Genomic DNA, 16,693 nt, shown 5'->3' on the forward strand with positions numbered 1-16,693 from the left:
GGTTAATGATTTCACACTTTTTACTTACTTTTGCGCTTTTTGGTTAATGATTACTCTGCTTACTGGTTAATTATTTGCCCTTTCGGACTTAGTCTCTGGACATTATTTTCGAGTTTTTGGTTAATGATTTCACACTTTTAACATATTTTTGCGCTTTTTGGTTAATGATTACTCTGCTTACTGGTTAATTATTTGCCCTTTCGGACTTAGTCTCTGGAGATTATTTTCGAGTTTTTGGTTAATGATTTCACACTTTTTACTTACTTTTGCGATTTTTGGTTAATGATTTCACACTTTTTACTTACTTTTGCGCATTTTGGTTAATGATTACTCTGCTTACTGGTTAACCATTTGCCCTTTCGGACTTAGTCTCTGGACATTATTTTCGAGTTTTTGGTTAATGATTTCACACTTTTAACATATTTTTGCGCTTTTTGGTTAATGATTACTCTGCTTACTGGTTAACCATTTGCCCTTTCGGACTTAGTCTCTGCACATTATTTTCGAGTTTTTGGTTAATGATTTCATACTTTTTACTTACTTTTGCGCTTTTTGGTTAATGATTACTCTGCTTACTGGTTAACCATTTGCCCTTTTGGACTTAGTCTCTGGACATTATTTTCGAGTTTTTGGTTAATGATTTCACACTTTTTACTTACTTTTGCGATTTTTGGTTAATGATTACTCTGCTTACTGGTTAACCATTTGCCCTTTCGGACTTAGTCTCTGGAGATTATTTTCGAGTTTTTGGTTAATGATTTCACACTTTTTACTTACTTTTGCGATTTTTGGTTAATGATTTCACACTTTTTACTTACTTTTGCGCATTTTGGTTAATGATTACTCTGCTTACTGGTTAACCATTTGCCCTTTTGGACTTAGTCTCTGCACATTATTTTCGAGTTTTTGGTTAATGATTTCACACTTTTAACATATTTTTGCGCTTTTTGGTTAATGATTTCACACTTTTTACTTACTTTTGCGATTTTTGGTTAATGATTACTCTGCTTACTGGTTAACCATTTGCCCTTTCGGACTTAGTCTCTGGACATTGTTTTCGACATTTTGGTTACTGATTTCACACTTTTAACTTAATTTTGTGCTTTTTGGTTAATGATTTCATACTTTTTACTTACTTTTGCGATTTTTGGTTAATGATTACTCTGCTTACTGGTTAACCATTTGCCCTTTCGGACTTAGTCTCTGGAGATTATTTTCGAGTTTTTGGTTAATGATTTCACACTTTTTACTTACTTTTGCGATTTTTGGTTAATGATTTCACACTTTTTACTTACTTTTGCGATTTTTGGTTAATGATGACTCTGCTTACTGGTTAATTATTTGTACTTTCGGACTTGGTCTCTGGACATTATTTTCGAGTTTTTGGTTAATGATTTCACACTTTTAACATAATTTTGCGCTTTTTGGTTAATGATTACTCTGCTTACTGGTTAACCATTTGCCCTTTCGGACTTAGTCTCTGCACATTATTTTCGAGTTTTTGGTTAATGATTTCACACTTTTAACTTAATTTTGTGCTTTTTGGTTAATGATTTCACACTTTTTACTTACTTTTGCGCTTTTTGGTTAATGATTACTCTGCTTACTGGTTAATTATTTGCCCTTTCGGACTTAGTCTCTGGACATTATTTTCGAGTTTTTGGTTAATGATTTCACACTTTTAACATATTTTTGCGCTTTTTGGTTAATGATTACTCTGCTTACTGGTTAATTATTTGCCCTTTCGGACTTAGTCTCTGGAGATTATTTTCGAGTTTTTGGTTAATGATTTCACACTTTTTACTTACTTTTGCGATTTTTGGTTAATGATTTCACACTTTTTACTTACTTTTGCGCATTTTGGTTAATGATTACTCTGCTTACTGGTTAACCATTTGCCCTTTCGGACTTAGTCTCTGGACATTATTTTCGAGTTTTTGGTTAATGATTTCACACTTTTAACATATTTTTGCGCTTTTTGGTTAATGATTACTCTGCTTACTGGTTAACCATTTGCCCTTTCGGACTTAGTCTCTGCACATTATTTTCGAGTTTTTGGTTAATGATTTCATACTTTTTACTTACTTTTGCGCTTTTTGGTTAATGATTACTCTGCTTACTGGTTAACCATTTGCCCTTTTGGACTTAGTCTCTGGACATTATTTTCGAGTTTTTGGTTAATGATTTCACACTTTTTACTTACTTTTGCGATTTTTGGTTAATGATTACTCTGCTTACTGGTTAACCATTTGCCCTTTCGGACTTAGTCTCTGGAGATTATTTTCGAGTTTTTGGTTAATGATTTCACACTTTTTACTTACTTTTGCGATTTTTGGTTAATGATTTCACACTTTTTACTTACTTTTGCGCATTTTGGTTAATGATTACTCTGCTTACTGGTTAACCATTTGCCCTTTTGGACTTAGTCTCTGCACATTATTTTCGAGTTTTTGGTTAATGATTTCACACTTTTAACATATTTTTGCGCTTTTTGGTTAATGATTTCACACTTTTTACTTACTTTTGCGATTTTTGGTTAATGATTACTCTGCTTACTGGTTAACCATTTGCCCTTTCGGACTTAGTCTCTGGACATTGTTTTCGACATTTTGGTTAATGATTTCACACTTTTAACTTAATTTTGTGCTTTTTGGTTAATGATTTCATACTTTTTACTTACTTTTGCCCTTTTTGGTTAATGATTACTCTGCTTACTGGTTAACCATTTGCCCTTTCGGACTTAGTCTCTGGACATTGTTTTCGACATTTTGGTTAATGATTTCACACTTTTAACTTAATTTTGTGCTTTTTGGTTAATGATTTCATACTTTTTACTTACTTTTGCGATTTTTGGTTAATGATTACTCTGCTTACTGGTTAACCATTTGCCCTTTCGGACTTAGTCTCTGGACATTGTTTTCGACATTTTGGTTAATGATTTCACACTTTTAACTTAATTTTGTGCTTTTTGGTTAATGATTTCATACTTTTTACTTACTTTTGCCCTTTTTGGTTAATGATTACTCTGCTTACTGGTTAACCATTTGCCCTTTCGGACTTAGTCTCTGGACATTGTTTTCGACATTTTGGTTAATGATTTCACACTTTTAACTTAATTTTGTGCTTTTTGGTTAATGATTTCATACTTTTTACTTACTTTTGCGATTTTTGGTTAATGATTACTCTGCTTACTGGTTAACCATTTGCCCTTTCGCACTTAGTCTCTGGAGATTATTTTCGACTTTTTGGTTAATGATTTCACACTTTTAACTTAATTTTGTGCTTTTTGGTTAATGATTTCATACTTTTTACTTACTTTTGCCCTTTTTGGTTAATGATTACTCTGCTTACTGGTTAACCATTTGCCCTTTCGGACTTGGTCTCTGGACATTATTTTCGAGTTTTTGGTTAATGATTTCACACTTTTTACTTACTTTTGCGATTTTTGGTTAATGATTTCACACTTTTTACTTACTTTTGCGATTTTTGGTTAATGATTACTCTGCTTACTGGTTAACCATTTGCCCTTTCGGACTTAGTCTCTGGAGATTATTTTCGAGTTTTTGGTTAATGATTTCACACTTTTTACTTACTTTTGCGATTTTTGGTTAATGATTTCACACTTTTTACTTACTTTTGCGATTTTTGGTTAATGATGACTCTGCTTACTGGTTAATTATTTGTACTTTCGGACTTGGTCTCTGGACATTATTTTCGAGTTTTTGGTTAATGATTTCACACTTTTAACATAATTTTGCGCTTTTTGGTTAATGATTACTCTGCTTACTGGTTAACCATTTGCCCTTTCGGACTTAGTCTCTGCACATTATTTTCGAGTTTTTGGTTAATGATTTCACACTTTTAACTTAATTTTGTGCTTTTTGGTTAATGATTTCATACTTTTTACTTACTTTTGCCCTTTTTGGTTAATGATTACTCTGCTTACTGGTTAACCATTTGCCCTTTCGGACTTAGTCTCTGGAGATTATTTTCGAGTTTTTGGTTAATGATTTCACACTTTAACATATTTTTAAGCTTTTTGGTTAATGATTACTCTGCTTACTGGTTAACCATTTGCCCTTTCGGACTTAGTCTCTGCACATTATTTTCGAGTTTTTGGTTAATGATTTCACACTTTTAACATATTTTTGCGCTTTTTGGTTAATGATTACTCTGCTTACTGGTTAACCATTTGCCCTTTCGGACTTAGTCTCTGCACATTATTTTCGACTTTTTGGTTAATGATTTCACACTTTTAACATATTTTTGCGCTTTTTGGTTAATGATTTCATACTTTTTACTTACTTTTGCGCCTTTTGGTTAATGATTACTCTGCTTACTGGTTAACCATTTGCCCTTTCGGACTTAGTCTCTGGAGATTATTTTCGAGTTTTTGGTTAATGATTTCACACTTTTTACTTACTTTTGCGATTTTTGGTTAATGATTACTCTGCTTACTGGTTAACCATTTGCCCTTTCGGACTTAGTCTCTGCACATTATTTTCGAGTTTTTGGTTAATGATTTCACACTTTTAACATATTTTTGCGCTTTTTGGTTAATGATTACTCTGCTTACTGGTTAACCATTTGCCCTTTCGGACTTAGTCTCTGCACATTATTTTCGACTTTTTGGTTAATGATTTCACACTTTTAACATATTTTTGCGCTTTTTGGTTAATGATTTCATACTTTTTACTTACTTTTGCGCCTTTTGGTTAATGATTACTCTGCTTACTGGTTAACCATTTGCCCTTTCGGACTTAGTCTCTGGAGATTATTTTCGAGTTTTTGGTTAATGATTTCACACTTTTTACTTACTTTTGCGATTTTTGGTTAATGATTACTCTGCTTACTGGTTAACCATTTGCCCTTTTGGACTTAGTCTCTGGACATTATTTTCGGGTTTTTGGTTAATGATTTCACACTTTTTACTTACTTTTGCGATTTTTGGTTAATGATGACTCTGCTTACTGGTTAACCATTTGCCCTTTCGCACTTAGTCTCTGGAGATTATTTTCGACTTTTTGGTTAATGATTTCACACTTTTAACTTAATTTTGTGCTTTTTGGTTAATGATTTCATACTTTTTACTTACTTTTGCCCTTTTTGGTTAATGATTACTCTGCTTACTGGTTAACCATTTGCCCTTTCGGACTTGGTCTCTGGACATTATTTTCGAGTTTTTGGTTAATGATTTCACACTTTTTACTTACTTTTGCGATTTTTGGTTAATGATTTCACACTTCTTACTTACTTTTGCGATTTTTGGTTAATGATTACTCTGCTTACTGGTTAACCATTTGCCCTTTCGGACTTAGTCTCTGGACATTATTTTCGAGTTTTTGGTTAATGATTTCACACTTTTTACTTACTTTTGCGATTTTTGGTTAATGATTTCACACTTTTTACTTACTTTTGCGATTTTTGGTTAATGATGACTCTGCTTACTGGTTAATTATTTGTACTTTCGGACTTGGTCTCTGGACATTATTTTCGACTTTTTGGTTAATGATTTCACACTTTTAACATAATTTTGCGCTTTTTGGTTAATGATTACTCTGCTTACTGGTTAACCATTTGCCCTTTCGGACTTAGTCTCTGGAGATTATTTTCGAGTTTTTGGTTAATGATTTCACACTTTTAACTTAATTTTGTGCTTTTTGGTTAATGATTTCATACTTTTTACTTACTTTTGCCCTTTTTGGTTAATGATTACTCTGCTTACTGGTTAACCATTTGCCCTTTCGGACTTAGTCTCTGGAGATTATTTTCGAGTTTTTGGTTAATGATTTCACACTTTAACATATTTTTAAGCTTTTTGGTTAATGATTACTCTGCTTACTGGTTAACCATTTGCCCTTTCGGACTTAGTCTCTGCACATTATTTTCGAGTTTTTGGTTAATGATTTCACACTTTTAACATATTTTTGCGCTTTTTGGTTAATGATTACTCTGCTTACTGGTTAACCATTTGCCCTTTCGGACTTAGTCTCTGCACATTATTTTCGACTTTTTGGTTAATGATTTCACACTTTTAACATATTTTTGCGCTTTTTGGTTAATGATTTCATACTTTTTACTTACTTTTGCGCCTTTTGGTTAATGATTACTCTGCTTACTGGTTAACCATTTGCCCTTTCGGACTTAGTCTCTGGAGATTATTTTCGAGTTTTTGGTTAATGATTTCACACTTTTTACTTACTTTTGCGATTTTTGGTTAATGATTTCACACTTTTTACTTACTTTTGCGCATTTTGGTTAATGATTACTCTGCTTACTGGTTAACCATTTGCCCTTTTGGACTTAGTCTCTGCACATTATTTTCGAGTTTTTGGTTAATGATTTCACACTTTTAACATATTTTTGCGCTTTTTGGTTAATGATTTCACACTTTTTACTTACTTTTGCGATTTTTGGTTAATGATTACTCTGCTTACTGGTTAACCATTTGCCCTTTCGGACTTAGTCTCTGGACATTGTTTTCGACATTTTGGTTAATGATTTCACACTTTTAACTTAATTTTGTGCTTTTTGGTTAATGATTTCATACTTTTTACTTACTTTTGCCCTTTTTGGTTAATGATTACTCTGCTTACTGGTTAACCATTTGCCCTTTCGGACTTAGTCTCTGGACATTGTTTTCGACATTTTGGTTAATGATTTCACACTTTTAACTTAATTTTGTGCTTTTTGGTTAATGATTTCATACTTTTTACTTACTTTTGCGATTTTTGGTTAATGATTACTCTGCTTACTGGTTAACCATTTGCCCTTTCGGACTTAGTCTCTGGACATTATTTTCGGGTTTTTGGTTAATGATTTCACACTTTTTACTTACTTTTGCGATTTTTGGTTAATGATTACTCTGCTTACTGGTTAACCATTTGCCCTTTCGGACTTAGTCTCTGGACATTGTTTTCGACATTTTGGTTAATGATTTCACACTTTTAACTTAATTTTGTGCTTTTTGGTTAATGATTTCATACTTTTTACTTACTTTTGCCCTTTTTGGTTAATGATTACTCTGCTTACTGGTTAACCATTTGCCCTTTCGGACTTAGTCTCTGGACATTGTTTTCGACATTTTGGTTAATGATTTCACACTTTTAACTTAATTTTGTGCTTTTTGGTTAATGATTTCATACTTTTTACTTACTTTTGCGATTTTTGGTTAATGATTACTCTGCTTACTGGTTAACCATTTGCCCTTTCGCACTTAGTCTCTGGAGATTATTTTCGACTTTTTGGTTAATGATTTCACACTTTTAACTTAATTTTGTGCTTTTTGGTTAATGATTTCATACTTTTTACTTACTTTTGCCCTTTTTGGTTAATGATTACTCTGCTTACTGGTTAACCATTTGCCCTTTCGGACTTGGTCTCTGGACATTATTTTCGAGTTTTTGGTTAATGATTTCACACTTTTTACTTACTTTTGCGATTTTTGGTTAATGATTTCACACTTTTTACTTACTTTTGCGATTTTTGGTTAATGATTACTCTGCTTACTGGTTAACCATTTGCCCTTTCGGACTTAGTCTCTGGAGATTATTTTCGAGTTTTTGGTTAATGATTTCACACTTTTTACTTACTTTTGCGATTTTTGGTTAATGATTTCACACTTTTTACTTACTTTTGCGATTTTTGGTTAATGATGACTCTGCTTACTGGTTAATTATTTGTACTTTCGGACTTGGTCTCTGGACATTATTTTCGAGTTTTTGGTTAATGATTTCACACTTTTAACATAATTTTGCGCTTTTTGGTTAATGATTACTCTGCTTACTGGTTAACCATTTGCCCTTTCGGACTTAGTCTCTGCACATTATTTTCGAGTTTTTGGTTAATGATTTCACACTTTTAACTTAATTTTGTGCTTTTTGGTTAATGATTTCATACTTTTTACTTACTTTTGCCCTTTTTGGTTAATGATTACTCTGCTTACTGGTTAACCATTTGCCCTTTCGGACTTAGTCTCTGGAGATTATTTTCGAGTTTTTGGTTAATGATTTCACACTTTAACATATTTTTAAGCTTTTTGGTTAATGATTACTCTGCTTACTGGTTAACCATTTGCCCTTTCGGACTTAGTCTCTGCACATTATTTTCGAGTTTTTGGTTAATGATTTCACACTTTTAACATATTTTTGCGCTTTTTGGTTAATGATTACTCTGCTTACTGGTTAACCATTTGCCCTTTCGGACTTAGTCTCTGCACATTATTTTCGACTTTTTGGTTAATGATTTCACACTTTTAACATATTTTTGCGCTTTTTGGTTAATGATTTCATACTTTTTACTTACTTTTGCGCCTTTTGGTTAATGATTACTCTGCTTACTGGTTAACCATTTGCCCTTTCGGACTTAGTCTCTGGAGATTATTTTCGAGTTTTTGGTTAATGATTTCACACTTTTTACTTACTTTTGCGATTTTTGGTTAATGATTACTCTGCTTACTGGTTAACCATTTGCCCTTTCGGACTTAGTCTCTGCACATTATTTTCGAGTTTTTGGTTAATGATTTCACACTTTTAACATATTTTTGCGCTTTTTGGTTAATGATTACTCTGCTTACTGGTTAACCATTTGCCCTTTCGGACTTAGTCTCTGCACATTATTTTCGACTTTTTGGTTAATGATTTCACACTTTTAACATATTTTTGCGCTTTTTGGTTAATGATTTCATACTTTTTACTTACTTTTGCGCCTTTTGGTTAATGATTACTCTGCTTACTGGTTAACCATTTGCCCTTTCGGACTTAGTCTCTGGAGATTATTTTCGAGTTTTTGGTTAATGATTTCACACTTTTTACTTACTTTTGCGATTTTTGGTTAATGATTACTCTGCTTACTGGTTAACCATTTGCCCTTTTGGACTTAGTCTCTGGACATTATTTTCGGGTTTTTGGTTAATGATTTCACACTTTTTACTTACTTTTGCGATTTTTGGTTAATGATGACTCTGCTTACTGGTTAACCATTTGCCCTTTCGCACTTAGTCTCTGGAGATTATTTTCGACTTTTTGGTTAATGATTTCACACTTTTAACTTAATTTTGTGCTTTTTGGTTAATGATTTCATACTTTTTACTTACTTTTGCCCTTTTTGGTTAATGATTACTCTGCTTACTGGTTAACCATTTGCCCTTTCGGACTTGGTCTCTGGACATTATTTTCGAGTTTTTGGTTAATGATTTCACACTTTTTACTTACTTTTGCGATTTTTGGTTAATGATTTCACACTTCTTACTTACTTTTGCGATTTTTGGTTAATGATTACTCTGCTTACTGGTTAACCATTTGCCCTTTCGGACTTAGTCTCTGGACATTATTTTCGAGTTTTTGGTTAATGATTTCACACTTTTAACATATTTTTGCGCTTTTTGGTTAATGATTACTCTGCTTACTGGTTAACCATTTGCCCTTTCGGACTTAGTCTCTGCACATTATTTTCGAGTTTTTGGTTAATGATTTCATACTTTTTACTTACTTTTGCGCTTTTTGGTTAATGATTACTCTGCTTACTGGTTAACCATTTGCCCTTTTGGACTTAGTCTCTGGACATTATTTTCGAGTTTTTGGTTAATGATTTCACACTTTTTACTTACTTTTGCGATTTTTGGTTAATGATTACTCTGCTTACTGGTTAACCATTTGCCCTTTCGGACTTAGTCTCTGGAGATTATTTTCGAGTTTTTGGTTAATGATTTCACACTTTTTACTTACTTTTGCGATTTTTGGTTAATGATTTCACACTTTTTACTTACTTTTGCGCATTTTGGTTAATGATTACTCTGCTTACTGGTTAACCATTTGCCCTTTTGGACTTAGTCTCTGCACATTATTTTCGAGTTTTTGGTTAATGATTTCACACTTTTAACATATTTTTGCGCTTTTTGGTTAATGATTTCACACTTTTTACTTACTTTTGCGATTTTTGGTTAATGATTACTCTGCTTACTGGTTAACCATTTGCCCTTTCGGACTTAGTCTCTGGACATTGTTTTCGACATTTTGGTTAATGATTTCACACTTTTAACTTAATTTTGTGCTTTTTGGTTAATGATTTCATACTTTTTACTTACTTTTGCCCTTTTTGGTTAATGATTACTCTGCTTACTGGTTAACCATTTGCCCTTTCGGACTTAGTCTCTGGACATTGTTTTCGACATTTTGGTTAATGATTTCACACTTTTAACTTAATTTTGTGCTTTTTGGTTAATGATTTCATACTTTTTACTTACTTTTGCGATTTTTGGTTAATGATTACTCTGCTTACTGGTTAACCATTTGCCCTTTCGGACTTAGTCTCTGGACATTATTTTCGGGTTTTTGGTTAATGATTTCACACTTTTTACTTACTTTTGCGATTTTTGGTTAGTGATTACTCTGCTTACTGGTTAACCATTTGCCCTTTCGGACTTAGTCTCTGGACATTGTTTTCGACATTTTGGTTAATGATTTCACACTTTTAACTTAATTTTGTGCTTTTTGGTTAATGATTTCATACTTTTTACTTACTTTTGCCCTTTTTGGTTAATGATTACTCTGCTTACTGGTTAACCATTTGCCCTTTCGGACTTAGTCTCTGGACATTGTTTTCGACATTTTGGTTAATGATTTCACACTTTTAACTTAATTTTGTGCTTTTTGGTTAATGATTTCATACTTTTTACTTACTTTTGCGATTTTTGGTTAATGATTACTCTGCTTACTGGTTAACCATTTGCCCTTTCGGACTTAGTCTCTGGACATTATTTTCGGGTTTTTGGTTAATGATTTCACACTTTTTACTTACTTTTGCGATTTTTGGTTAATGATTACTCTGCTTACTGGTTAACCATTTGCCCTTTCGGACTTAGTCTCTGGACATTGTTTTCGACATTTTGGTTAATGATTTCACACTTTTAACTTAATTTTGTGCTTTTTGGTTAATGATTTCATACTTTTTACTTACTTTTGCCCTTTTTGGTTAATGATTACTCTGCTTACTGGTTAACCATTTGCCCTTTCGGACTTAGTCTCTGGACATTGTTTTCGACATTTTGGTTAATGATTTCACACTTTTAACTTAATTTTGTGCTTTTTGGTTAATGATTTCATACTTTTTACTTACTTTTGCGATTTTTGGTTAATGATTACTCTGCTTACTGGTTAACCATTTGCCCTTTCGGACTTAGTCTCTGGACATTATTTTCGGGTTTTTGGTTAATGATTTCACACTTTTTACTTACTTTTGCGATTTTTGGTTAATGATTACTCTGCTTACTGGTTAACCATTTGCCCTTTCGGACTTAGTCTCTGGACATTGTTTTCGACATTTTGGTTAATGATTTCACACTTTTAACTTAATTTTGTGCTTTTTGGTTAATGATTTCATACTTTTTACTTACTTTTGCCCTTTTTGGTTAATGATTACTCTGCTTACTGGTTAACCATTTGCCCTTTCGGACTTAGTCTCTGGACATTGTTTTCGACATTTTGGTTAATGATTTCACACTTTTAACTTAATTTTGTGCTTTTTGGTTAATGATTTCATACTTTTTACTTACTTTTGCGATTTTTGGTTAATGATTACTCTGCTTACTGGTTAACCATTTGCCCTTTCGCACTTAGTCTCTGGAGATTATTTTCGACTTTTTGGTTAATGATTTCACACTTTTAACTTAATTTTGTGCTTTTTGGTTAATGATTTCATACTTTTTACTTACTTTTGCCCTTTTTGGTTAATGATTACTCTGCTTACTGGTTAACCATTTGCCCTTTCGGACTTGGTCTCTGGACATTATTTTCGAGTTTTTGGTTAATGATTTCACACTTTTTACTTACTTTTGCGATTTTTGGTTAATGATTTCACACTTTTTACTTACTTTTGCGATTTTTGGTTAATGATTACTCTGCTTACTGGTTAACCATTTGCCCTTTCGGACTTAGTCTCTGGAGATTATTTTCGAGTTTTTGGTTAATGATTTCACACTTTTTACTTACTTTTGCGATTTTTGGTTAATGATTTCACACTTTTTACTTACTTTTGCGATTTTTGGTTAATGATGACTCTGCTTACTGGTTAATTATTTGTACTTTCGGACTTGGTCTCTGGACATTATTTTCGAGTTTTTGGTTAATGATTTCACACTTTTAACATAATTTTGCGCTTTTTGGTTAATGATTACTCTGCTTACTGGTTAACCATTTGCCCTTTCGGACTTAGTCTCTGCACATTATTTTCGAGTTTTTGGTTAATGATTTCACACTTTTAACTTAATTTTGTGCTTTTTGGTTAATGATTTCATACTTTTTACTTACTTTTGCCCTTTTTGGTTAATGATTACTCTGCTTACTGGTTAACCATTTGCCCTTTCGGACTTAGTCTCTGGAGATTATTTTCGAGTTTTTGGTTAATGATTTCACACTTTAACATATTTTTAAGCTTTTTGGTTAATGATTACTCTGCTTACTGGTTAACCATTTGCCCTTTCGGACTTAGTCTCTGCACATTATTTTCGAGTTTTTGGTTAATGATTTCACACTTTTAACATATTTTTGCGCTTTTTGGTTAATGATTACTCTGCTTACTGGTTAACCATTTGCCCTTTCGGACTTAGTCTCTGCACATTATTTTCGACTTTTTGGTTAATGATTTCACACTTTTAACATATTTTTGCGCTTTTTGGTTAATGATTTCATACTTTTTACTTACTTTTGCGCCTTTTGGTTAATGATTACTCTGCTTACTGGTTAACCATTTGCCCTTTCGGACTTAGTCTCTGGAGATTATTTTCGAGTTTTTGGTTAATGATTTCACACTTTTTACTTACTTTTGCGATTTTTGGTTAATGATTACTCTGCTTACTGGTTAACCATTTGCCCTTTCGGACTTAGTCTCTGCACATTATTTTCGAGTTTTTGGTTAATGATTTCACACTTTTAACATATTTTTGCGCTTTTTGGTTAATGATTACTCTGCTTACTGGTTAACCATTTGCCCTTTCGGACTTAGTCTCTGCACATTATTTTCGACTTTTTGGTTAATGATTTCACACTTTTAACATATTTTTGCGCTTTTTGGTTAATGATTTCATACTTTTTACTTACTTTTGCGCCTTTTGGTTAATGATTACTCTGCTTACTGGTTAACCATTTGCCCTTTCGGACTTAGTCTCTGGAGATTATTTTCGAGTTTTTGGTTAATGATTTCACACTTTTTACTTACTTTTGCGATTTTTGGTTAATGATTACTCTGCTTACTGGTTAACCATTTGCCCTTTTGGACTTAGTCTCTGGACATTATTTTCGGGTTTTTGGTTAATGATTTCACACTTTTTACTTACTTTTGCGATTTTTGGTTAATGATGACTCTGCTTACTGGTTAACCATTTGCCCTTTCGCACTTAGTCTCTGGAGATTATTTTCGACTTTTTGGTTAATGATTTCACACTTTTAACTTAATTTTGTGCTTTTTGGTTAATGATTTCATACTTTTTACTTACTTTTGCCCTTTTTGGTTAATGATTACTCTGCTTACTGGTTAACCATTTGCCCTTTCGGACTTGGTCTCTGGACATTATTTTCGAGTTTTTGGTTAATGATTTCACACTTTTTACTTACTTTTGCGATTTTTGGTTAATGATTTCACACTTCTTACTTACTTTTGCGATTTTTGGTTAATGATTACTCTGCTTACTGGTTAACCATTTGCCCTTTCGGACTTAGTCTCTGGACATTATTTTCGAGTTTTTGGTTAATGATTTCACACTTTTTACTTACTTTTGCGATTTTTGGTTAATGATTTCACACTTTTTACTTACTTTTGCGATTTTTGGTTAATGATGACTCTGCTTACTGGTTAATTATTTGTACTTTCGGACTTGGTCTCTGGACATTATTTTCGACTTTTTGGTTAATGATTTCACACTTTTAACATAATTTTGCGCTTTTTGGTTAATGATTACTCTGCTTACTGGTTAACCATTTGCCCTTTCGGACTTAGTCTCTGGAGATTATTTTCGAGTTTTTGGTTAATGATTTCACACTTTTAACTTAATTTTGTGCTTTTTGGTTAATGATTTCATACTTTTTACTTACTTTTGCCCTTTTTGGTTAATGATTACTCTGCTTACTGGTTAACCATTTGCCCTTTCGGACTTAGTCTCTGGAGATTATTTTCGAGTTTTTGGTTAATGATTTCACACTTTAACATATTTTTAAGCTTTTTGGTTAATGATTACTCTGCTTACTGGTTAACCATTTGCCCTTTCGGACTTAGTCTCTGCACATTATTTTCGAGTTTTTGGTTAATGATTTCACACTTTTAACATATTTTTGCGCTTTTTGGTTAATGATTACTCTGCTTACTGGTTAACCATTTGCCCTTTCGGACTTAGTCTCTGCACATTATTTTCGACTTTTTGGTTAATGATTTCACACTTTTAACATATTTTTGCGCTTTTTGGTTAATGATTTCATACTTTTTACTTACTTTTGCGCCTTTTGGTTAATGATTACTCTGCTTACTGGTTAACCATTTGCCCTTTCGGACTTAGTCTCTGGAGATTATTTTCGAGTTTTTGGTTAATGATTTCACACTTTTTACTTACTTTTGCGATTTTTGGTTAATGATTTCACACTTTTTACTTACTTTTGCGCATTTTGGTTAATGATTACTCTGCTTACTGGTTAACCATTTGCCCTTTTGGACTTAGTCTCTGCACATTATTTTCGAGTTTTTGGTTAATGATTTCACACTTTTAACATATTTTTGCGCTTTTTGGTTAATGATTTCACACTTTTTACTTACTTTTGCGATTTTTGGTTAATGATTACTCTGCTTACTGGTTAACCATTTGCCCTTTCGGACTTAGTCTCTGGACATTGTTTTCGACATTTTGGTTAATGATTTCACACTTTTAACTTAATTTTGTGCTTTTTGGTTAATGATTTCATACTTTTTACTTACTTTTGCCCTTTTTGGTTAATGATTACTCTGCTTACTGGTTAACCATTTGCCCTTTCGGACTTAGTCTCTGGACATTGTTTTCGACATTTTGGTTAATGATTTCACACTTTTAACTTAATTTTGTGCTTTTTGGTTAATGATTTCATACTTTTTACTTACTTTTGCGATTTTTGGTTAATGATTACTCTGCTTACTGGTTAACCATTTGCCCTTTCGGACTTAGTCTCTGGACATTATTTTCGGGTTTTTGGTTAATGATTTCACACTTTTTACTTACTTTTGCGATTTTTGGTTAATGATTACTCTGCTTACTGGTTAACCATTTGCCCTTTCGGACTTAGTCTCTGGACATTGTTTTCGACATTTTGGTTAATGATTTCACACTTTTAACTTAATTTTGTGCTTTTTGGTTAATGATTTCATACTTTTTACTTACTTTTGCCCTTTTTGGTTAATGATTACTCTGCTTACTGGTTAACCATTTGCCCTTTCGGACTTAGTCTCTGGACATTGTTTTCGACATTTTGGTTAATGATTTCACACTTTTAACTTAATTTTGTGCTTTTTGGTTAATGATTTCATACTTTTTACTTACTTTTGCGATTTTTGGTTAATGATTACTCTGCTTACTGGTTAACCATTTGCCCTTTCGCACTTAGTCTCTGGAGATTATTTTCGACTTTTTGGTTAATGATTTCACACTTTTAACTTAATTTTGTGCTTTTTGGTTAATGATTTCATACTTTTTACTTACTTTTGCCCTTTTTGGTTAATGATTACTCTGCTTACTGGTTAACCATTTGCCCTTTCGGACTTGGTCTCTGGACATTATTTTCGAGTTTTTGGTTAATGATTTCACACTTTTTACTTACTTTTGCGATTTTTGGTTAATGATTTCACACTTTTTACTTACTTTTGCGATTTTTGGTTAATGATTACTCTGCTTACTGGTTAACCATTTGCCCTTTCGGACTTAGTCTCTGGAGATTATTTTCGAGTTTTTGGTTAATGATTTCACACTTTTTACTTACTTTTGCGATTTTTGGTTAATGATTTCACACTTTTTACTTACTTTTGCGATTTTTGGTTAATGATGACTCTGCTTACTGGTTAATTATTTGTACTTTCGGACTTGGTCTCTGGACATTATTTTCGAGTTTTTGGTTAATGATTTCACACTTTTAACATAATTTTGCGCTTTTTGGTTAATGATTACTCTGCTTACTGGTTAACCATTTGCCCTTTCGGACTTAGTCTCTGCACATTATTTTCGAGTTTTTGGTTAATGATTTCACACTTTTAACTTAATTTTGTGCTTTTTGGTTAATGATTTCATACTTTTTACTTACTTTTGCCCTTTTTGGTTAATGATTACTCTGCTTACTGGTTAACCATTTGCCCTTTCGGACTTAGTCTCTGGAGATTATTTTCGAGTTTTTGGTTAATGATTTCACACTTTAACATATTTTTAAGCTTTTTGGTTAATGATTACTCTGCTTACTGGTTAACCATTTGCCCTTTCGGACTTAGTCTCTGCACATTATTTTCGAGTTTTTGGTTAATGATTTCACACTTTTAACATATTTTTGCGCTTTTTGGTTAATGATTACTCTGCTTACTGGTTAACCATTTGCCCTTTCGGACTTAGTCTCTGCACATTATTTTCGACTTTTTGGTTAATGATTTCACACTTTTAACATATTTTTGCGCTTTTTGGTTAATGATTTCATACTTTTTA

Source organism: Heterodontus francisci, unplaced genomic scaffold (genome assembly GCF_036365525.1).
Source record: "Heterodontus francisci isolate sHetFra1 unplaced genomic scaffold, sHetFra1.hap1 HAP1_SCAFFOLD_701, whole genome shotgun sequence".
NCBI lineage: Eukaryota > Metazoa > Chordata > Chondrichthyes > Heterodontiformes > Heterodontidae > Heterodontus > Heterodontus francisci.